We start from the raw sequence: 21,195 nt of genomic DNA on the forward strand, positions 1-21,195 counted from the left end.
TGATCTGAAACGAAAACATGAACCCTTGTAGGATCGAAAGTATGTCTAGAGGGGGGGGGGGTGATTAGACTACTTGACCAATTAAAAATCTAGCCTTTTCCCAATTTTAGTTCTTGGCAGATTTTAGCAACTTAGCACAAGTCAAGCAATCAACCTACACATGCAATTCTAAGAGTGTAGCAGCGGAAAGTAAAACAATTGCATATGAAGGTAAAGGGAGGAGTTTGAGGGAGCAAACGCAATGTTGACACGGAGATTTTTTATCCGTGGTTCCGATAGGTGGTGCTATCGTACATCTATGTTGATGGAGACTTCAACCCACGAAGGGTAACGGTTGCGCGAGTCCACGGAGGGCTCCACCCACGAAGGGTCCACGAAGAAGCAACCTTGTCTATCCCACCATGGCCGTCGCCCACGAAGGACTTGCCTCACTCGGGTAGATCTTCATGAAGTAGGCGATCTCCTTGCCCTTACAAACTCCTTGGTTCAACTCCACAATCTTGACGGAGGCTCCCAAGTGACACCTAGCCAATCTAGGAGACACCACTCTCCAAGAAGTAACAAATGGTGTGTTGATGATGAACTCTTTGCTCTTGTGCTTCAAATGATAGTCTCCCCAACACTCAACTCTCCCTCACAGGATTTGGATTTGGTGGAAAGATGACTTGAGTGGAAAGCAACTTGGGGAAGGCTAGAGATCAAGATTTATGTGGTTGGAATGGAATATCTTGACCTCAACACAAGTGTAGGTGGTTCTCTCTCAGAAAATGTATGTTAGAAGTGTAGGCATGTTCTGATGGCTCTCTCCACGAATGAAGAGTGGGTGGAGGGGTATATATAGCCTCCACACAAAATCTAACCGTTACACACAATTTACCAAACTCGGTGGGACCGAATCGTTAAACCCGGTCAGACCGATTTAGTTCATAATGTGACCGTTAGGGTTTTCGGTGGGACCGACACGTCAACTCGGTGAGACCGATTTCGTTAGGGTTAGGGCATAACGTAATCTCGGTGAGACCGATTACACAAACTCGGTGAGAACGATTTTGGTAATAGACAAACAGAGAGTTGGTCAGGCAAACTCGGTGGGACCGATTCGCTCATCTCGGTTAGACCGAAACGTTACGAAAAGGAAACAAAGTGTTTGCATTGCAATCTCGGTGGGACCGATCGCTCATCTCGGTTTGACCGAAACGTTATGAAGGGAAACAGAGAGATTACAATCCCATCTCGGTGAGACCGAGATCCCTATCGGTGAGACCAAAAAGACTAGGGTTTCTGGCAGTGGCTATGTCAATTGAACTCGTTGGCGCCGGATTGAAAGATTCCGTGGGGCCGAGTTTGACTTTTGGTTTGGGACATATGTGGATGTGAGAAAGTAGTTGAGGGTTTTTGGAGCATATCACTAAGCACTTTGAGCAAGAAACTCATTAAGCAACACCTCACCCCCTCTTGATAGTATTGGCTTTTCCTATGGACTCAATGTGATCTTGGATCACTTAAAATGAAAAATGTAGAGTCTTGTGCTTTGAGCTTGAGCCAATCCTTTGTCCTTAGCATTTTGAGGGTCCACTTTTCTCATCCATGCCATGCCAATCATTGAGCTTTCCTGAAATGTTTATCTTGAAATAGCATTAGCTCAATGAGCTATATGTTGTTAGGAATTACCAAAACCACCCAGGGATAGTTGCACTTTCAATCTCCCCCTTTTTGGTAATTGATGACAACATATAGATAAAAGCTTCGACAAATGATAATAAGATTGAAAGACATCGTCTCTTTGAGAAGTATGTGATAAGCAAGAGCTCCCCCTAAATTTGTGCATTATTTAAAATTTACTTTTGAATGCAAATGCACAATCGATTAGGATCATGGGTTACTCTTCCGTGCCACATACATCTTGGTGGAGCGCTCAAAATGATAGAAGTTAAAAGCATGCACTCATCACCAAGCAAGTGAATGATCATATAAGGATATAAGAGATAATATCATCCCACAAGCATTAAGGGTAGCATATGATCAAACACATGATCAAACAAGTATCTCACAAGCACATAAAGTATCTCACACAAGCACATAATAAAAAGGTTTCAACCAAAATAGCAAGAGAGATAAAAAAGGCAACATTCTCTCTCGAAGCCTATGATCTATACATCCCCCCTTTGGCAACAAGTTACCAAAAAGTTCAAAATGCATAGTGCTAAACGACTCTCGGGCTTGATCTTCAGTAGGAGGTGTTGAGATGACTCCAAGGACGAAAGCTTCTGTGGATGTAGCTAGAGCTGGTGGAGTGGCTGCTGGAGCTGGTGGCACTGAGGCTGTAGCTCTAGTATCTGTGACTGGCACTGCAGCAGACCTCTGGCTTCTGGGCACTCTAGCAAAAGCATCTGTAGTAGACTTGCCCTTCTTCTCCTCTGCTTCCTCCTGTAGCTGCTCAACTGCAGTTTGGATCTCAGTTACCTTGACATCCAGATCATAGAATTTCTGCTCAATGATCCTCTCTAAACTCTCCTGGTTTTGAGTCAGGGTGGCCAAGCCCTTCTCAATCCTCAAAGTGGATTGGATCAGATATCTAAGTTGATCTTGTTTGAATTTCAAGAACACTTGAGATGCCTCTTCAACAGTTGGCATCTTTGTAGCTTTCTCTGCCCTTGCCTTCTCTCTCTTCTCATGTGCTTGAGCTGAAGATGGTTCATTCTCATTCATGACAACAGTGTTGTCTTCAAATTCAGGGTAGATGGACAGGTGCTCCTTGTCCAGTAGATATTTGCCTTTGCCCATCTTGGAGTTGATGAGCTCCTGAATGTGTGGGGCATACCCACAACTTCTCTTCTAATCAGCTGCTGTCCTTTTGATTGTCTCCACAATCAGACTCATGACTTTGAACTTTTGAGGCACATCAAACAAATGTAGCAAGTTGATAGCATGTCCTCTTATCATCTTGTGATCACCTGACTTGGGTAGCAATGTGTGCCTTAGGATCCAATTTATGGTAGGCAGACTAGACAACAAAAAGTGGACAGATCCAAACTTATGAGTTTCCAGAGCATCATCTGGGATCTCTCTGTACATGTTGGCCATAGTGTTGTGGTCTTTCTTCTTCTCAGCATAAACATCCAAGTCATCCTCATTTTCTTTCGGAGCATTAATCAACTGAGCCCATTCTTCAACAATGGATTGGTACCTTGTACCTTCAGACATCCAAACTATCTTTCCATCTGGGTAGAAGTGGGCAGTGGAGTAAAACTGCATGATCAGCTCATCATTCCACTTGGTGAGCTTCTGGGCAACAAATGTATCAACTCCACATGCTTTGAAGCTATCATATACTCCAGGATAGTGATCTTCATTCTCCTTGATGTACTCCCAGTCAACCCATCTCATGTCACACACAATGGGTTTCTTGTCAAGCAAAACTGTCTCATAAAAGTCTTGCTGTTCCTTAGTGTGAAACCTGTAGTCAACAGCAGTTCTCCTCCTGATAGCATATGGATCAGACTGTCTCCATAATCCCAGTCCTGAATCCTTCCCGATTTTCATGTTCTCTGCAACAGGATGTGCATCATTGTGGTCAGGGATCTTGGGCTTCAGCTTTCTCAAAACAAGTGAGTCTTCTTCTTCTTCTTCAACAGCTTCAGGCACTGGGGCCTTGTTTTTCTCCTCAGCAGGAATGTTCCTGGTGCTTCTCTTGGGTTTTGGGGTTTTCTGAGCTGGAGTAGCAGCCTTGGGAGCAGCTTTGGGCTTAGATGGAGCAGCCCCTGATCTGATTGCATCTCCCATGAGCTTATGAGTTTTGGGTGCTGGTGCAGCATCCTCTTCCTCTTCTCCTTCAGAATCTTTCTTCATTGAGGGCTTGCCAAGAACTCTGGCAGTAGTGGTTCTTGCCCTCTTCTTCTTCTTACCATCTCCTGCTGCTTCACCATCATCTGATTCAATGGTGAACTTCATAGTTTCACCTGTGGCAACTTTCTTTGGCTTGGAAGCTTCAACAGTTGAGGCTCTGGCTTTTGACATTGGAACCCTTCACTACTGGAATTAGCTTATTTTCCGTCTGCCAGTTCTTTGCCGTCTGCTGGCTGACGGCAAAGAAGGTCTTTGCCGTCCGCTTCAGGAAAACGGACGGCAAAGAACTGGCTGATGGCAAAGAAGGTCTTTGCCATCAGCCTGTTCTTTGCCATCCGCTAATCTTTGCCGTCCGCTGGCTGACGGCAAAGAGAGAGCTGGCCCCACTAAACGAGCTAATTTGAAAAAACTTAACGGCCCCCCTCTTTGCCGTCTGCTAGCAGACGGCAAAGAGGAAACAAAGCGGACGGCAAAGGGTGGGAGGACGGCAAAGATGTGACCTAACTAACGGCCGAGCCCCACCCCGCCGTTGCCCCACCTCCTCTATCCCTATCCCCTCTCTCTCTCCGCCCCACCCCTCTCTCTCCCGCTCGTCTCTCCCTCTCCCTCCCGCGAGAAGCTACGCCGGCTGATTCCTTCGAGCTCCGACGGGATTCGACGATGCCCGCCCCACAGCAGAGAGCCTCCCGACCCCGCGCCGCTGCGCCACCTCGCCTCCGCCCGCCGGTGCGCGCTGCCACCTCGCCATTTCCCCTCACCCTTGTCTCCCTCGCTCAGATCCGCCGCCGCCGCCTCCTCCGCCAAGCCCGCCGCCTCCTCCGCCAAGCCCGCCGCCCCCAAGGTCCGATCTTCCACGTCCCTTCCCCTTCCTTCCCCGGCCCCGATCCTCTGTTTCTTTTCTTTTCTTGTCTGATCTCCTTTTTTATGTTGGATTTGGAAGCGCAGGCGAGGTCCATGGACGACATCGACGATGACGATGATGAGGACGAGGAGGAGGGGGAGGACGACCAGGACATGCGCGACCCCACCCCCGAGCCCGACGAGCTCGACGAGGACATCGTCGAGTCCGACCTCGAGCTTGACCACGATGGCGTCGTCCACCCCGACCACGACGACGCGCCACAGAAGGTCCCCTGCTCTGTTCACCCCCATCTCTGTTTCCTTGTTTCCATCGCCGTTCTAGTCTGCTCTGCTAGTCTAGATTCACGGTCAACTCGCATCACAGCAAGCACTAGTTATTGCTCCTGTTCTTGGCCCCTTCGGGGGTTCACAGTGGACTGACCGGATGCAGGAAATGTGCCAACTTCCTCTGGCGAAACCCTGCTGCCTTGCCCTAGATGTCTAAATTGTTGCCTTTTAGCCCAAGATTATGCTGTTTTCTTCTCTAACTTGTCACACACCACTGTCCTGCTCCAGTCTAGCTCTTTTATTACCACCTGCAACCAAGGATGTTCTTTTTTCTTATTTATTTAATGATGATGATTCGTCAATCCTCACTGCCCTCTTACTGTTCTAGTCTAGTTGTTCATAACCATGTCAGCCTAGCTGTTTATGACCATGATACCTTGCTCCACATTGTTGTTACCTGACACAGCCTAGGATTATACTATTTTCTTGTCCACAAGTCCAATGATATCTTGCGCAAGCAGACCGCTCTCAAGGTTGGTTCTTCATAATAACTTGTCTATCAACGTGCTTCTTCTGCTTCTAGAGGTTAATTAATTGTTCTGCCAAGCAGACTGCTCTCAAGGGCTTGTCCTTATCTTGTGTATCAACGTTCTTGTTCTGCTTCTAGCACTGGGTCTGTCCCTTCTATTGAGGAAGCCGGCTGGCAGACTGCTGCCGTCACTAAATCCCTAACGCTGGGGCCGTGTTAACTCCATTTGATTGTCAAATTGCTTAGATAACTCAATTTGATTGTGCTCATAGTGATTCCGGCATGCTATATTTTTCATTGCGGTGAATGGTATTCTCTTTTCCCACACAGCATGATTTCCCCTTTTGGGGCCTCTCTGCTTCAAATTATTCCATATGATTGTAATATGCGGCCTTGAAAAACTCCTATGGTTTTCTATGATGCAATCAAACATCCTGTCGATCATATTGTATCAAGAGAGGGCAGACATTGCAACCCAGTGATTTTCCTATTTATGAGTTTTTAGGTCCTGTGAACCAATTAGGCCCTTGGTCATTTCTTGAACTCAATCAGTAACTCATTTGTGGAAAAAACTTGACGATGTGTGTACCTGTGTGTTCTGTTCTGTTTGGAAGTGGATAACATTGCCCCGTGTTTCACTTGGAAATAACTTATGTTTGTTGAATAATAGGAATTTATGCACCATTTCTATTTGTTCATAACTCTTAAACTAGCACTGCTCTCCTTAAAATTTCTAATCAGGCTGACTGCTGTTTTGTGCTCCACAGATACAACGGTCCAGCAAGCTGCTATGGTGGTCAAGTGTGTGCTGCCTAGGAAAATAGATATTTAGTTTTAGGTCATTTCTTGTAATTTCAGATATGGAGTGCTTGTCTTTAGTTTTAGTTTTTTACTTTGTGAAACTTGCTACCTATGGATGAAACTGTGTAATATTGATGAAACTATGTATATGTATGGATGAAACTTGCTACTATTGGTAACATGTGTTGGATATCCTATATTGGTCATATATATATGTGTGTGTTTGATTTTCTGTGAAAATGAATGGATATAAGAAGAAACATAATTAATGCCTGCAGTCTTTGTCGTCAGCGGCGGACGGCAAAGGCTGTCGTTAGACGCCTAACGGACTAACAACGAATTTATTGCCGTCGGCTTTCTTTGCCGTCCGCCGCTGATGGCAAAGGCCCCTTTGCCGTCCGCTTCAGAAAGCAGACGGCAAAGAAGCTCTTTACCGTAGCCTACTTTGCCGGAGCCTTTTGCCGTCCGCGGCAGACGGCAAAGGCCTTTGCCGTCCGCCATCCTTGCCTTTGCCGCCTGCCGTGGCAGACGGCAAAGTAGCTGATTCTTGTAGTGCTTCTTGCTGGAGCCTTTGTTTTCAGTCCAGGCTTTGTTGCAGCAGCAGTGCTATATTCCTTCTTCAGCACTTTCTTTCTGGAAGTGGCCTCATCCTCAACAGCCACATAATCTTCATCTTCAGAATATGATGTTTTCTTCTTCCTTGTCCTGGTAGCTTCCTTTGGCAAGTTACTAGGTGTGCTCCTGCTGCCCTCATCATAGCTCCCTGAGGGACTAGTGCCCTCACTCAACTGAACCTGCTCTTCAGACTTGTTCCGACTATCACTTTGATCAGACATCTCTTCAAGCTCACTGACAGCAGACCCTGTGAATAGGTTGTAGATGAGGTAGAGTAGATGAGCATCACAAAGTACAGAGGTTTTGCAAAACAATTGAGTCAAAAAGCTTAGTTTTAGTTCTCTACAGAAGTGATCTTGGAGCTACCGAATTGACAAACTCGGTGATACCGAAGCAACACTTGGAACCTAAACTAGTGAACTCGGTAGAGCCGAGTCACCGTTCGGTGGCACCGAGATTGCTAGGGTTTCACAGAATCCTGAACTCGGTCACACCGATTTGCACGTTTCGGTCAGACCAAAAAGCGCATGTGCAACGGCCAAGGCCGAATCGCTGAGACCGATTTCTATAGTTCGGTCGGTCCGAGATGAGTTATGCGGAGAGCTAACCCTAAATTTTTTGAATCAAACTAGACCTAAGGAAGTTTTTGCTGGATGGATCAATCTCAATCGTGGCAAGAATCATGGCATTGTCCTTGTGCTAGGAATCGGAGTGAAAAAGACAGCACAAGGGGTCGAAGACTTACCCTAGTACGTCGAGTGTTCGCTATGGCGGCAACAGTGGAGCAGATTGCCGTTGACGGCGGCGGAGACCAGCGGCGGGAGGTCGCTGGCGGCGAGAGGACGATCCGGAGACCCAAAGAGGCAGAGCAGGTTACGCGCGGGTGAAGGGTTTCGTAAAATTTTCCAAAATTTGACCCGTCGGTATATATAACCTGACCATGTCGGTGTGACCGAATGGAACAACTCGGTGGCACCGAGATGCAAAACTACAAGCAGTTACTGCAACTCGGTGTGACCGAAAGGTTCTAATCGGTTGCACTGAGATTGAAAACCTAGATCAACTTAGTGATCTCGGTAGGACCGAAAAGGATGAATCAGTCAGACCGAAATGCACAAAGAGGTTTTGGAAGTTTAAGTCTATGACGAATCGGGAACTCCGAGCGCTCCTCACACAGAGTGGTTCGAATCTGACTTGATCAAACTTTGTGATGTAGCATGAATAGAGTTTGAGACGAGAAGAGCATAGATAGCTAGAGGGAGTTCTTAGGCATTCTTGTCCATCCATTTGGCAAAAGAGAAAAAGCCAAACAATCAAAGCAACAAATGGATGTCCTCGAATGAGAAAAATATGCATTCAACATGCTCACACAATTAAAGTGGCAAATGAAATATGTGACAAAGCATGCACAAACACTCTAGCATCTATCAAGCAATTGGCGATGACTTGGTCATCTATATATGAGTATATTGACTTAGGAGTCAAATGAGAACATTTGATCATAGGTCATACTCATCGTTTAAGCACAAGTGGGGTTACCACTTTTACATAAAGCATTGTTGTGCTCACACCATTAGAGTTACTTTAGCTCAATTTTAGAGTAAATCTCCCCCTAGATGTGATATCCCCCCTAAGAGGGATGAACTAACCTTGGGTTTTGTCGATGATGACTTCATGTAGGTGTTGAAGATGTGGATGCTCAAAGTTGATGTAGATCATTCGGAGCAATCCTTTGGAGTGAGTTGCACTTTCAATACCTACACGGGTTAGTCCCACAAGGAACAAGCAAGGATATCCATAGACATAGAGTGACGTGTACACAAGAAGTTGTCCATGAAAGCATTAGGTTACCTTGTCCCTTGTCTTACCAACAAGAGAGTTTGTGACTCCTTGAACTAGTGCAAGATATGGAAGTTGTTTGCACTTGTCATTGCCAAAATGATAAGAGTGAAGTATGTTGGCGGAGTCACCCTCAAGAACTCTCTAGTTCTTCTTCTTCGGGATCCACACCATCTTGATGGGAATCCTTGGAGTTGTAGTTGTACTTGATGAAGTAGAACTTGATGTAGTCTTGGGAACCCACTTGACTAAGGCCTTAGGTGCTTCTTCAAATGCATCAATTTCCTCTTGAAGCTTGTCCTTGCCTTTTTGCTTGAGATCTTGTGGTGGAAGATCATCTTGAGCTTGTGTTCCTTTGAAAGAAGTAGGATCATACTTCTCTTGTTGAGGAACAAACTTCGTCTTGGGGTATTGATCTTCTTCCCACTCAACTCCATTGGCATTGAACTTTCGTTCAAAACCAACACCTTGATTCTTCCGGTGTCTTCCTTGCTTGCGTACAATTTCCTCAAATTGCTTACTTCCGGCAAGGCTCTTGTAAACACCTTTTTCTATAATTCCCTTCAATAAGCTATTTTCTTGCTCAAGTGTAACTTGGCTAAGAGAATCATTAGTGGAATCAAGAGAACTACTAGAAGCAACAACATTGGATTTAGCATGATTGTTGTTACTACTAGATGAAGAATCTTTCTTATTCTTGTTGTTAGATTTAACTTGTGGCATGTAAGTAGACAAGAGTAAATGCTTGGCAATGTGAGAAGAACTTTTCTTGCAAAGGTCATCATTGATCGCCTTTAAAAACTCACGCTCTTGATCGAGGTTGAGCTTTTCAAAGCGTAGCTTCTCATGAGTCTTTAAAAGTTCTCGATGATCTTCCAAGGTAGTTTCATGGGCTAACTTAAGAGTGTTTAGTTCTTTAGTTAGACGCTCAATCTCCTTCTTATCATCATCATTCGTTTTATCTTGATTAGCATGATTAATAGCAAGTTCATCATAGTTTTCACAACTAGAGTTGTCAACAAGTAAATCATCATCTCCTAGCAAATCATCTTCATCACTATTGAAATCAACATACTCGGGGTGTGTTACCTTTGGACCTTTAGCCATGAAGCATCTCCCAATTCCTTCATTTGGTGATTCAAATATGTCGTAGGAGTTGGTTGTCACAAGTGCTAGTCCGGCAACACCTTCATCTTGAGTATATTCGGAGTCAGAGTGATAACTTCTTTCGGAGTGATTGTCGGAGTTGGAGCCGGATACCCATTCACCAACATGAGCTTGATGTCTTCTTTTTGTGTAGCTTCTTGATGACTTATCCTTCCTTTCCGAATCCTTGCTTCTCCGAGAGGGTCTTCGTTCATAACGATCATCTCTACTCCTTCTTTCTCTTGATGGTGATTCTTCTCTTCTACTCCTTCTTTTGGGTGAATCTTCTCTTCTTTTGTAGGGAGCCGTACACTCATTGGAATAGTGTCCGGGTCTTCCACAATTGTAGCAATTACGCTCACGACTAGAAGATCTTTTGTCATTGTAGGACCTTGACTTGGAACTTCTTTCCTTGCTTCTACTTTTGTAGAACTTGTTGAAGTTCTTCACCATTAGGCTCAATTCTTCATTGAAGGTTTGTTTCTCACTTGATGATGTGGGAGCTTCACATGAGGCTTTGTAAGCACTGCTTGACTTGTTATGGAGCTCTTCCTTATCCTTGAGTGACATCTTGTTGGGGAACGTAGTAATTTCAAAAAAATTTCCTACGCACACGCAAGATCATGGTGATGCATAGCAACGAGAGGGGAGAGTGTTGTCCACGTACCCTCGTAGACCAACAGCGGAAGCGTTATCACAACGCGGTTGATGTAGTCGTACGTCTTCACGATCCGACCGATCAAGTACCGAACGTACGGCACCTCCAAGTTCTACACACGTTCAGCTCGATGACGTCCCTCGAACTCCGATCCAGCCGAGTGTTGAGGGAGAGTTTCGTCAGCACGACGGCGTGGTGACGATGATGATGTTCCACTGACGCAGGGCTTCGCCTAAGCTCCGCAACGGTATTATCGAGGTGTAATATGGTGGAGGGGGCACCGCACACGGCTAAGAGATCTCAAGGATCTATTGTTGTGTCTCTGGGGTGCCCCCATACCCCCGTATATAAAGGAGCAAGGGGAAGAGGGCCGGCCAAGGGGAGGTGGCGCGCCCAAGGGGGGAGTCCTACTCCCACCGGGAGTAGGACTCCTCCTTTCCTTGTGGGAGTAGGAGAAGGGAAGGGGGAAGGAGAAAGAAGGAAGGGGGCGCCCCCCTTCCCTAGTCCAATTCGGACTAGCCCATGGGGAGGGGTGCGGCCACCCTTTGGGGTCTTCCTCTCCTTTCCCGTATGGCCCATTAAGGCCCAATACGAATTCCCGTAACTCTCCGGTACTCCAAAAAATACCCCAATCACTCGGAACCTTTACGAAGTCCGAATATAGTCGTCCAATATATCGATCTTTACGTCTCGTCCATTTCGAGACTCCTCGTCATGTCCCCGATCTCATCCGGGACTCCGAACTCCTTCGGTACATCAAAACTCAATAAAACTGTCATCGTAACGTTAAGCGTGCGGACCCTTTGGGTTCGAGAACTATGTAGACATGACTGAGAAACCTCTCCGGTCAATAACCAATAGCGGGACCTGGATGCCCATATTGGCTCCCACATATTCTACGAAGATCTTTATCGGTCAGACCGCATAACAACATACGTTATTCCCTTTGTCATCGGTATGTTACTTGCCCGAGATTCGATCGTCGGTATCTCGATACCTAGTTCAATCTTGTTACCGGCAAGTCTCTTTACTCGTTCCGTAATACATCATCCCGCAACTAACTCATTAGTCACAATGCTTGCAAGGCTTATAGTGATGTGTATTACCGAGTGGGCCCAGAGATACCTCTCCGACATTCGGAGTGACAAATCCTAATCTCGAAATACGCCAACCCAACAAGTACCTTTGGAGACACCTATAGAGCACCTTTATAATCACCCATTTACGTTGTGACGTTTCGTAGCACACAAAGTGTTCCTCCGGTAAACGGGAGTTGCATAATCTCATAGTCATAAGAACATGTATAAGTCATGAAGAAAGCAATAGCAACATACTAAACGATCGGGTGCTAAGCTAACGGAAATGGGTCAAGTCAATCACGTCATTCTCCTAATGAGGTGATCTCGTTAATCAAATGACAACTCATGTCTATGGCTAGGAAACATAACCATCTTTGATTAACGAGCTAGTCAAGTAGAGGCATACTAGTGACACTCTGTTTGTCTATGTATTCACACATGTATTATGTTTCCTGTTAATACAATTCTAGCATGAATAATAAACATTTATCATGATATAAGGAAATATATAATACTTTATTATTGCCTCTAGGGCATATTTCCTTCAGTCTCCCACTTGCACTAGAGTCAATAATCTAGTTCACATCGCCATGTGATTTAACATCAATAATTCACATCACCATGTGATTAACACCCATAGTTCACATCTCTATGTGACCAACACTCAAAGGGTTTACTAGAGTCAATAATCTAGTTCACATCGCTATGTGATTAACACCCAAAGAGTACTAAGGTGTGATCATGTTTTGATTGTGAGATAATTTTAGTCAACGGGTCTGTCACATTCAGATCCGTAAGTATTTTGCAAATTTCTATGTTTACAATGCTCTGCACGGAGCTACTCTTAGCTAATTGCTCCCACTTTCAATATGTATCTAGACCGAGACTTAGAGTCATCTAGATTAGTGTCAAAACTTGCATCGACGTAACCTTTTACGACGAACCTTTTGTCACTTCCATAATCGAGAAACATATCCTTATTCCACTAAGGATAATTTTGACCGCTGTCCAGTGATCTACTCCTAGATCACTATTGTACTCCCTTGCCAAAAGCAGTGTAGGGTATACAATAGATCTGGTACACAGCATGGCATACTTTATGAACCTATGGCCGAGGCATAGGGAATGACTTTCATTCTTTTTCTATCTTCTGCCGTGGTCGGGCTTTGAGTCTTACTCAATTTCACACCTTGTAACACAGGCAAGAAACTCTTTCTTTGACTGTTCCATTTTGAACTACTTCAAAATCTTATTAAGGTATGTACTCATTGAAAAAACTTATCAAGCGTCTTGATCTATCTCTATAGATCTTGATGCTCAATATGTAAGTAGCTTCACCGAGGTCTTTCTTTGAAAAACTCCTTTCAAACACTCCTTTATGCTTTGCAGAATAATTATACATTATTTCTGATCAACAATATGTCATTCACATATACTTATCAGAAATGCTGTAGTGCTCCCACTCACTTTCTTGTAAATACAGGCTTCATCGCAAGTCTGTATAAAACTATATCCTTTGATCAACTTATCAAAGCGTATATTCCAATTCCGAGATGCTTGCACTAGTCCATAGATGGATCGCTGGAGTTTGCATATTTTGTTAGCACCTTTAGGATTGACAAAACCTTCTGTTGCATCATATACAACTCTTCTTTAATAAATCCATTAAGGAATGCAGTTTTGTTTATCCATTTGCCAGATTTCATAAAATGCGGCAATTGCTAAACATGATTCGGACAGACTTAAGTATCGCTGCGAGTGAGAAAATCTCATCGTAGTCAACACCTTGAACTTTGTCAAAAACCTTTTTTTGACAAGTCTAGCTTTGTAGATAGTAACACTACTATCAACGTCCGTCTTCCTCTTGAAGATCCATTTAATCTCAATGGCTCGCCGATCATTGGGCAAGTCAATCAAAGTCCACACTTTGTTCTCATATATGGATCTTATCTCAGATTTCATGGCCTCAAGCCATTTTGCGGAATCTGGGCTCACCATCGCTTCTTCATAGGTCGTAGGTTCGTCATGGTCTAGTAACATAACCTCCAGAACATGATTACCGTACCACTCTGGTGCGGATCTTACTCTGGTTTACCTACGAGGTTTGGTAGTAACTTGATCTGAAGTTTACATGATCATCATCATTAACTTCCTCACTAATTGGTGTAGGAGTCACAGGAACAGATTTCTGTGATGAACTACTTTCCAATAAGGGAGCAGGTACAGTTACCTTATCAAGTTCTACTTTCCTCCCACTCACTTCTTTCGAGAGAAACTCCTTCTCTAGAAAGGATCCATACCTAGCAACGAATGTCTTGCCTTCGGATCTGTGATAGAAGGTGTACCCAACTGTCTCCTTTGGGTATCCTATGAAGACACATTTCTCCGATTTGGGTTTGAGCTTATCAGGATGAAACTTTTTCACATGAGCATCGCAACCCCAAACTTTAAGAAACGACAACTTTGGTTTCTTGTCAAACCACAGTTCATAAGGCGTCGTCTCAACGGATTTTGATGGTGCCCTATTTAACGTGAATGTAGCTGTCTCTAATGCATAACCCCAAAACGATAGTGGTAAATTGGTAAGAGACATCATAGATTGCACTATATCCAATAAAGTATGTTTATGACGTTCGGACACACCATTATGCTGTGGTGTTCCAGGTGGCGTGAGTAGTGAAACTATTTCACATTGTTTTAACTGAAGGCCAAACTCGTAACTAAAATACTCTTCTCCACGATCAAATCGTAGAAACTTATTTTCTTGTTATGATGATTTTTGCTTCACTCTGAAATTATATGAACTTTTCAAATGTTTCAGACTTCTGTTTCATTAAGTAGATATACCCATATCTGCTCAAATCATCTGTGAAGATCAGAAAATAATGATACCTGCTACGAGCCTCAATATTCATCGGACCACATACATCTGTATGTATGATTTCCAAGAAATCTGTTGCTCTCTCCATAGTTCCGGAGAACGGCGTTTTAGTCATCTTGCCCATGAGGCACGGTTCGCAAGCATCAAGTGATTCATAATCAAGTGATTCCAAAATCCCATTAGTATGGAGTTTCTTCATGCGCTTTACACCAATATGACCTAAACGGCAGTGCCACAAATAAGTTGCACTATCATTTTTAACTCTGCATCTTTTGGCTTCAACATTATGAATATGTGTATCACTACTATCGAGATTCATTAAAAATAGACCACTCTTCAAGGGTGCATGACCATAAAAGATATTATTCATATAAATAGAACAACCATTATTCTCTGATTTAAATGAATAACCGTCTCACATTAAACAAGATCCAGATATAATGTTCATGCTCAACGCTGGCACCAAATAACAATTATTTAGGTCTAAAACTAATCCCGAAGGTAGATGTAGAGGTAGCGTGCCGACGGCGATCACATCGACTTTGGAACCATTTCCCACGCGCATCGTCACCTCGTCCTTAGCCAAACTTCGCTTAATCCGTAGCCCCTGTTTCAACTTGCAAATATTAGCAACAGAACCAGTATCAAATACCCAGGTGCTACTGTGAGTATTAGTAAGGTACACATCAATAACATGTATATCACATATACCTTTGTTAACCTTGCCATCCTTCTTATCCACCAAAAACTTGGAGCAGTTCCGCCTCCAGTGACCAGTCCCTTTGCAGTAGAAGCACTTAGTCTCAGGCTTAGGTACAGACTTGGGCTTCTTCACTTGAGTAGCAACTTGCTTGCCGTTCTTTTTGAAGTTCCCCTTCTTCCCTTTGCCCTTTTCTTGAAACTAGTGGTCTCGTCAACCATCAACACTTGATGTTTTTCTTGATTTCTACCTTCGTCAATTTCAGCATCACGAAGAGCTCGGGAATTACTTTCGTCATCCCTTGCATACTATAGTTCATCACGAAGTTCTACTAACTTGGTGATGGTGACTAGAGAATTCTGTCAATCACTATTTTATCTGGAAGATAAACTCCCACTTGATTCAAGCGATTGTAGTACCCAGACAATCTGAGCACATGCTCACTAGTTGAGCGATTCTCCTCCATCTTTTAGCTATAGAACTTGTTGGAGACTTCATATCTCTCAACTCGGGTATTTGCTTGAAATATTAACTTCAACTCCTGGAACATCTTATATGGTCCATGACGTTCAAAACGTCTTTGAAGTCCCGATTCTAAGCCGTTTAAGCATGGTGCACTAAACTATCAAGTAGTCATCATATTGAGTTAGCCAAACGTTCATAACGTCCGCATCTGCTCCTGCAATAGGTCTGTCACCTAGCGGTGCATTAAGGACATAATTCTTCTGTGCAGCAATGAGGATAATCCTCAGCTCATGGATCCAATCCGCATCTTTGCTACTAACATCTTTCAACATAATTTTTCTCTAGGAACATATCAAAAAATAAACACAGGGAAGCAGCAACGCGAGCTATTGATCTACAACATAATTTGCAAAATACTATCAGGACTAAGTTCATGATAAATTCAAGTTCAATTAATCATATTACTTAAGAACTCCCACTTAGATAGATATCCCTCTAATCATCTAAGTGATTACGTGATCCAAATCAACTAAACCATGTCCGATCATCACGTGAGATGGAGTAGTTTCAATGGTGAACATCACTATGTTGATCATATCTACTATATGATTTACGCTCGACCTTTCGGTCTCTGTGTTCCGAGGCCATATCTGTACATATGCTAGGCTCGTCAAGTTTAACCTGAGTATTCCGCGTGTGCAACTGTTTTGCACCTGTTGTATTTGAACGTAGAGCTTATCACACCCGATCATCACGTGGTGTCTCAGCACGAAGAACTTTCGCAACGGTGCATACTCAGGGAGAACACTTTTATCTTGAAATTTTAGTGAGGGATCATCTTATAATGCTACCGTCAATCAAAGCAAGATAAGATGCATAAAGGATTAACATCACATGCAATCAATATAAGTGATATAATATGGCCATCATCATCTTGTGCTTGTGATCTCCATCCCCGAAGCACCGTGCTCGTGATCTCCATCTCCGGAGCACCGTCATGATCACCATCGTCACCGGCACGACACCTTGATCTCCATCGTAGTATCGTTGTCGTCTCGCCAACTTATTGCTTTTACGACTATCGCTACCGCTTAGTGATAAAGTAAAACTATTACATGGCGATTGCATCTCATACAATAAAGCGACAACCATATGGCTCCTGCGAGTTGCCGATAACTCGGTTACAAAACATGATCATCTCATACAACACATTATATCACATCATGTCTTGACCATATCACATCACAACATGCCCTGCAAAAACAAGTTAGACGTCCTCTACTTTGTTGTTGCATGTTTTACGTGGCTGCTACGGGCTTAGCAAGAACCGTTCTTACCTACGCATCAAAACCACAACGATAGTTTGTCAAGTTAGTGCTGTTTTAACCTTCGCAAGGACCGGGCGTAGCCACACTCGGTTCAACAAAAGTGAGAGAGACAGACACCCTCCAGTCACCTTTAAGCAACGAGTGCTCCGAATGGTGAAACCAGTCTCGCGTAAGCATACGCGTAATGTCGGTCCGGGCCGCTTCATCTCACAATACCGCTGAACCAAAGTATGACATGCTGGTAAGCAGTACGACTTATATCGCCCACAACTCACTTGTGTTCTACTCGTGCATAGCATCAACGCATAAAACCAGGCTCGGATGCCACTGTTGGGGAACGTAGTAATTTCAAAAAAATTTCCTACGCACACGCAAGATCATGGTGATGCATAGCAACGAGAGCGGAGAGTGTTGTCCACGTACCCTCGTAGACCGACAGCGGAAGCGTTATCACAACGCGGTTGATGTAGTCGTACGTCTTCACGATCCGACCGATCAAGTACCGAACGTACGGCACCTCCAAGTTCTACACACGTTCAGCTCGATGACGTCCCTCGAACTCCGATCCAGCCGAGTGTTGAGGGAGAGTTTCGTCAGCACGACGGCGTGGAGACGATGATGATGTTCCACCGACGCAGGGCTTCGCCTAAGCTCCGCAACGGTATTATCGAGGTGTAATATGGTGGAGGGGGGCACCGCACACGGCTAAGAGATCTCAAGGATCTATTGTTGTGTCTCTGGGGTGCCCCCCTGCCCCCGTATATAAAGGAGCAAGGGGAAGAGGGCCGGCCAAGGGGAGGTGGCGCGCCCAAGGGGGGAGTCCTACTCCCACCGGGAGTAGGACTCCTCCTTTCCTTGTGGGAGTAGGAGAAGGGAAGGGGGAAGGAGAAAGAAGGAAGGGGGCGCCCCCTTCCCTAGTCCAATTCGGACTAGCCCATGGGGAGGGGTGCGGCCACCCTTTGGGGTCTTCCTCTCCTTTGCCGTATGGCCCATTAAGGCCCAATACGAATTCCCGTAACTCTCCGGTACTCCGAAAAATACCCGAATCACTCGGAACCTTTCCGAAGTCCGAATATAGTCGTCCAATATATAGATCTTTACGTCTCGGCCATTTCGAGACTCCTCGTCATGTCCCTGATCTCATCCGGGACTCCGAACTCCTTCGGTACATCAAAACTCAATAAAACTGTCATCGTAACGTTAAGCGTGCGGACCCTTTGGGTTCGAGAACTATGTAGACATGACCGAGAAACCTCTCCGGTCAATAACCAATAGCGGGACCTGGATGCCCATATTGGCTCCCACATATTCTACGAAGATCTTTATCAGTCAGACCGCATAACAACATACGTTATTCCCTTTGTCATCGGTATGTTACTTGCCCGAGATTCGATCGTCGGTATCTCGATACCTAGTTCAATCTCGTTACCGGCAAGTCTCTTTACTCGTTCTGTAATACATCATCCCGCAACTAACTCATTAGTCACAATGCTTGCAAGGCTTATAGTGATGTGTATTACCGAGTGGGCCCAGAGATACCTCTCCGACATTCGGAGTGACAAATCCTAATCTCGAAATACGCCAACCCAACAAGTACCTTTGGAGACACCTGTAGAGTACCTTTATAATCACCCATTTACGTTGTGACGTTTGGTAGCACACAAAGTGTTCCTCCGGTAAACGGGAGTTGCATAATCTCATAGTCATAGGAACATGTATAAGTCATGAAGAAAGCAATAGCAACATACTAAACGATCGGGTGCTAAGCTAACGGAAATGGGTCAAGTCAATCACGTCATTCTCCTAATGAGGTGATCTCGTTAATCAAATGACAACTCATGTCTATGGCTAGGAAACATAACCATCTTTGATTAACGAGCTAGTCAAGTAGAGGCATACTAGTGACACTCTGTTTGTCTATGTATTCACACATGTATTATGTTTCCTGTTAATACAATTCTAGCATGAATAATAAACATTTATCATGATATAAGGAAATATATAATACTTTATTATTGCCTCTAGGGCATATTTCCTTCACATCTCATGAGCAACAATCCTTCCAATGATTTCCGTTGGCTTGAGATCTTTGTAATTGGGCATCATTTGGATTAATGTGCACACGGTATCATATTTTCCATCCAAGGCTCTTAGGATCTTCTCGATGATGAATTTATCGGTCATCTCTTCACTTCCTAAGCCGGCAATCTCATTTGTGATGAGAGCAAGCCTAGAGTACATTTCAGCGACGCCTTCACCATCCTTCATTTTGAACTTGTCAAGTTGACTTTGAAGCACTTCCAATTTGAATTCCTTGAAGGAGTCGGTACCTTCGTGCATATCAATCAAAGTATCCCAAATTTCCTTTGCATTCTCAAGACGGCTGATTTTGTTGAATTCTTCGGTGCACAATCCGTTGAAGAGAATATCACAAGCTTGAGCATTGTATTGTAGCATCTTCAACTCTTCTGCGGTAGCTTCACAGTTTGGTTCTCTCCCATCAAAGAATTCACCTTGCAAGCCAATACACACAATAGCCCAAACGGCCGGGTTATGTCCAAGAATATGCATCTTCATCTTATGCTTCCAACTAGCAAAATTTGTACCATCAAAGTAAGGACCTCTACGGTGATAATTTCCCTCGCTAGACGCCATACTCTCCTAGGTTGTGAAACCAAGGCTATGACCACCAAAAGCTATGGAAATCAAAGCAAATGGAGACCAAAGCTCTGATGCCACTTGTAGGATCGAAAGTATGTCTAGAGGGGGGGTGATTAGACTACTTGACCAATTAAAAATATAGCCTTTTCCCAATTTTAGTTCTTGGCTGATTTTAGCAACTTAGCACAAGTCAAGCAATCAACCTACACATGCAATTCTAAGAGTGTAGCAGCGGAAAGTAAAACAATTGCATATGAAGGTAAGGGAGGAGTTTGAGGGAGCAAACACAATGTTGACACGGAGATTTTTTATTCGTGGTTCCGATAGGTGGTGCTATCGTACATCCACGTTGATGGAGACTTCAACCCACGAAGGGTAACGGTTGCGCAAGTCCACGGAGGGCTCCACCCACGAAGGGTCCATGAAGAAGCAACATTGTCTATCCCACCATGGCCGTCGCCCACGAAGGACTTGCCTCACTCGGGTAGATCTTCACGAAGTAGGCGATCTCCTTGCCCTTACAAACTCCTTGGTTCAACTCCACAATCTTGACGGAGGCTCCCAAGTGACACCTAGCCAATCTAGGAGACACCACTCTCCAAGAAGTAACAAATGGTGTGTTGATGATGAACTCCTTGCTCTTGTGCTTCAAATGACAGTCTCCCCAACACTCAACTCTCTCTCACAGGATTTGGATTTGGTGGAAAGATGACTTGAGTGGAAAGCAACTTGGGGAAGGTTAGAGATCAAGATTTATGTGGTTGGAATGGAATATCTTGACCTCAACACAAGTGTAGGTGGTTCTCTCTCAGAAAATGTATGTTGGAAGTGTAGGCATGTTTGATGGCTCTCTCCACGAATGAAGAGTGGGTGGAGGGGTATATATGTTGGGGAACATAGTAATTTCAAAAAAATTCCTATGCACATGCAAGATCATGGTGATGCATAGCAACGAGAAGGGAGATTGTGTCCACGTACCCTGGTAGACCGAAAGCGGAAGCGTTAGCACAACGCGGTTGATGTAGTCGTACGTCTTCATGATCCGACCGATCAAGTACCGAACGTACGGCACCTCCGAGTTGAGCACACGTTTAGCTCGATGACGTCCCTCGAACTCCGATCCATCCGAGCTTTGAGGGAGAGTTTCGTCAGCACGACGGCGTGGTGACGATGATGATGTTCTACCGACGCAGGGCTTCGCCTAAGCACCGCTATGATATTATCGAGGTGGACTAAGGTGGAGGGGGGCACCGCACACCACTAAGAGATCAATGATCAATTGTTGTGTCTATGGGGTGCCCCCTGCCCCCGTATATAAAGGAGCAAAGGGGGGAGAGGTGGCCGTCCAGGAGGAGGTGCGCCAAGAGGAGTCCTACTCCCACCGGGAGTAGGACTCCCTCCCTTCCTAGTTGGAGTAGGAGAAGGGGGAAGGAGGAGGGAGAGAGGAAGGAAAGGGGTGCGCCGCCCCCCTCCTTGTCCAATTCGGACTAGAGGGGGAGGGGGCGCGCAGCCTGCCCTG

The sequence above is a fragment of the Triticum aestivum genome, chromosome 5D (assembly GCF_018294505.1).
Source record: "Triticum aestivum cultivar Chinese Spring chromosome 5D, IWGSC CS RefSeq v2.1, whole genome shotgun sequence".
Taxonomy (NCBI): domain Eukaryota; kingdom Viridiplantae; phylum Streptophyta; class Magnoliopsida; order Poales; family Poaceae; genus Triticum; species Triticum aestivum.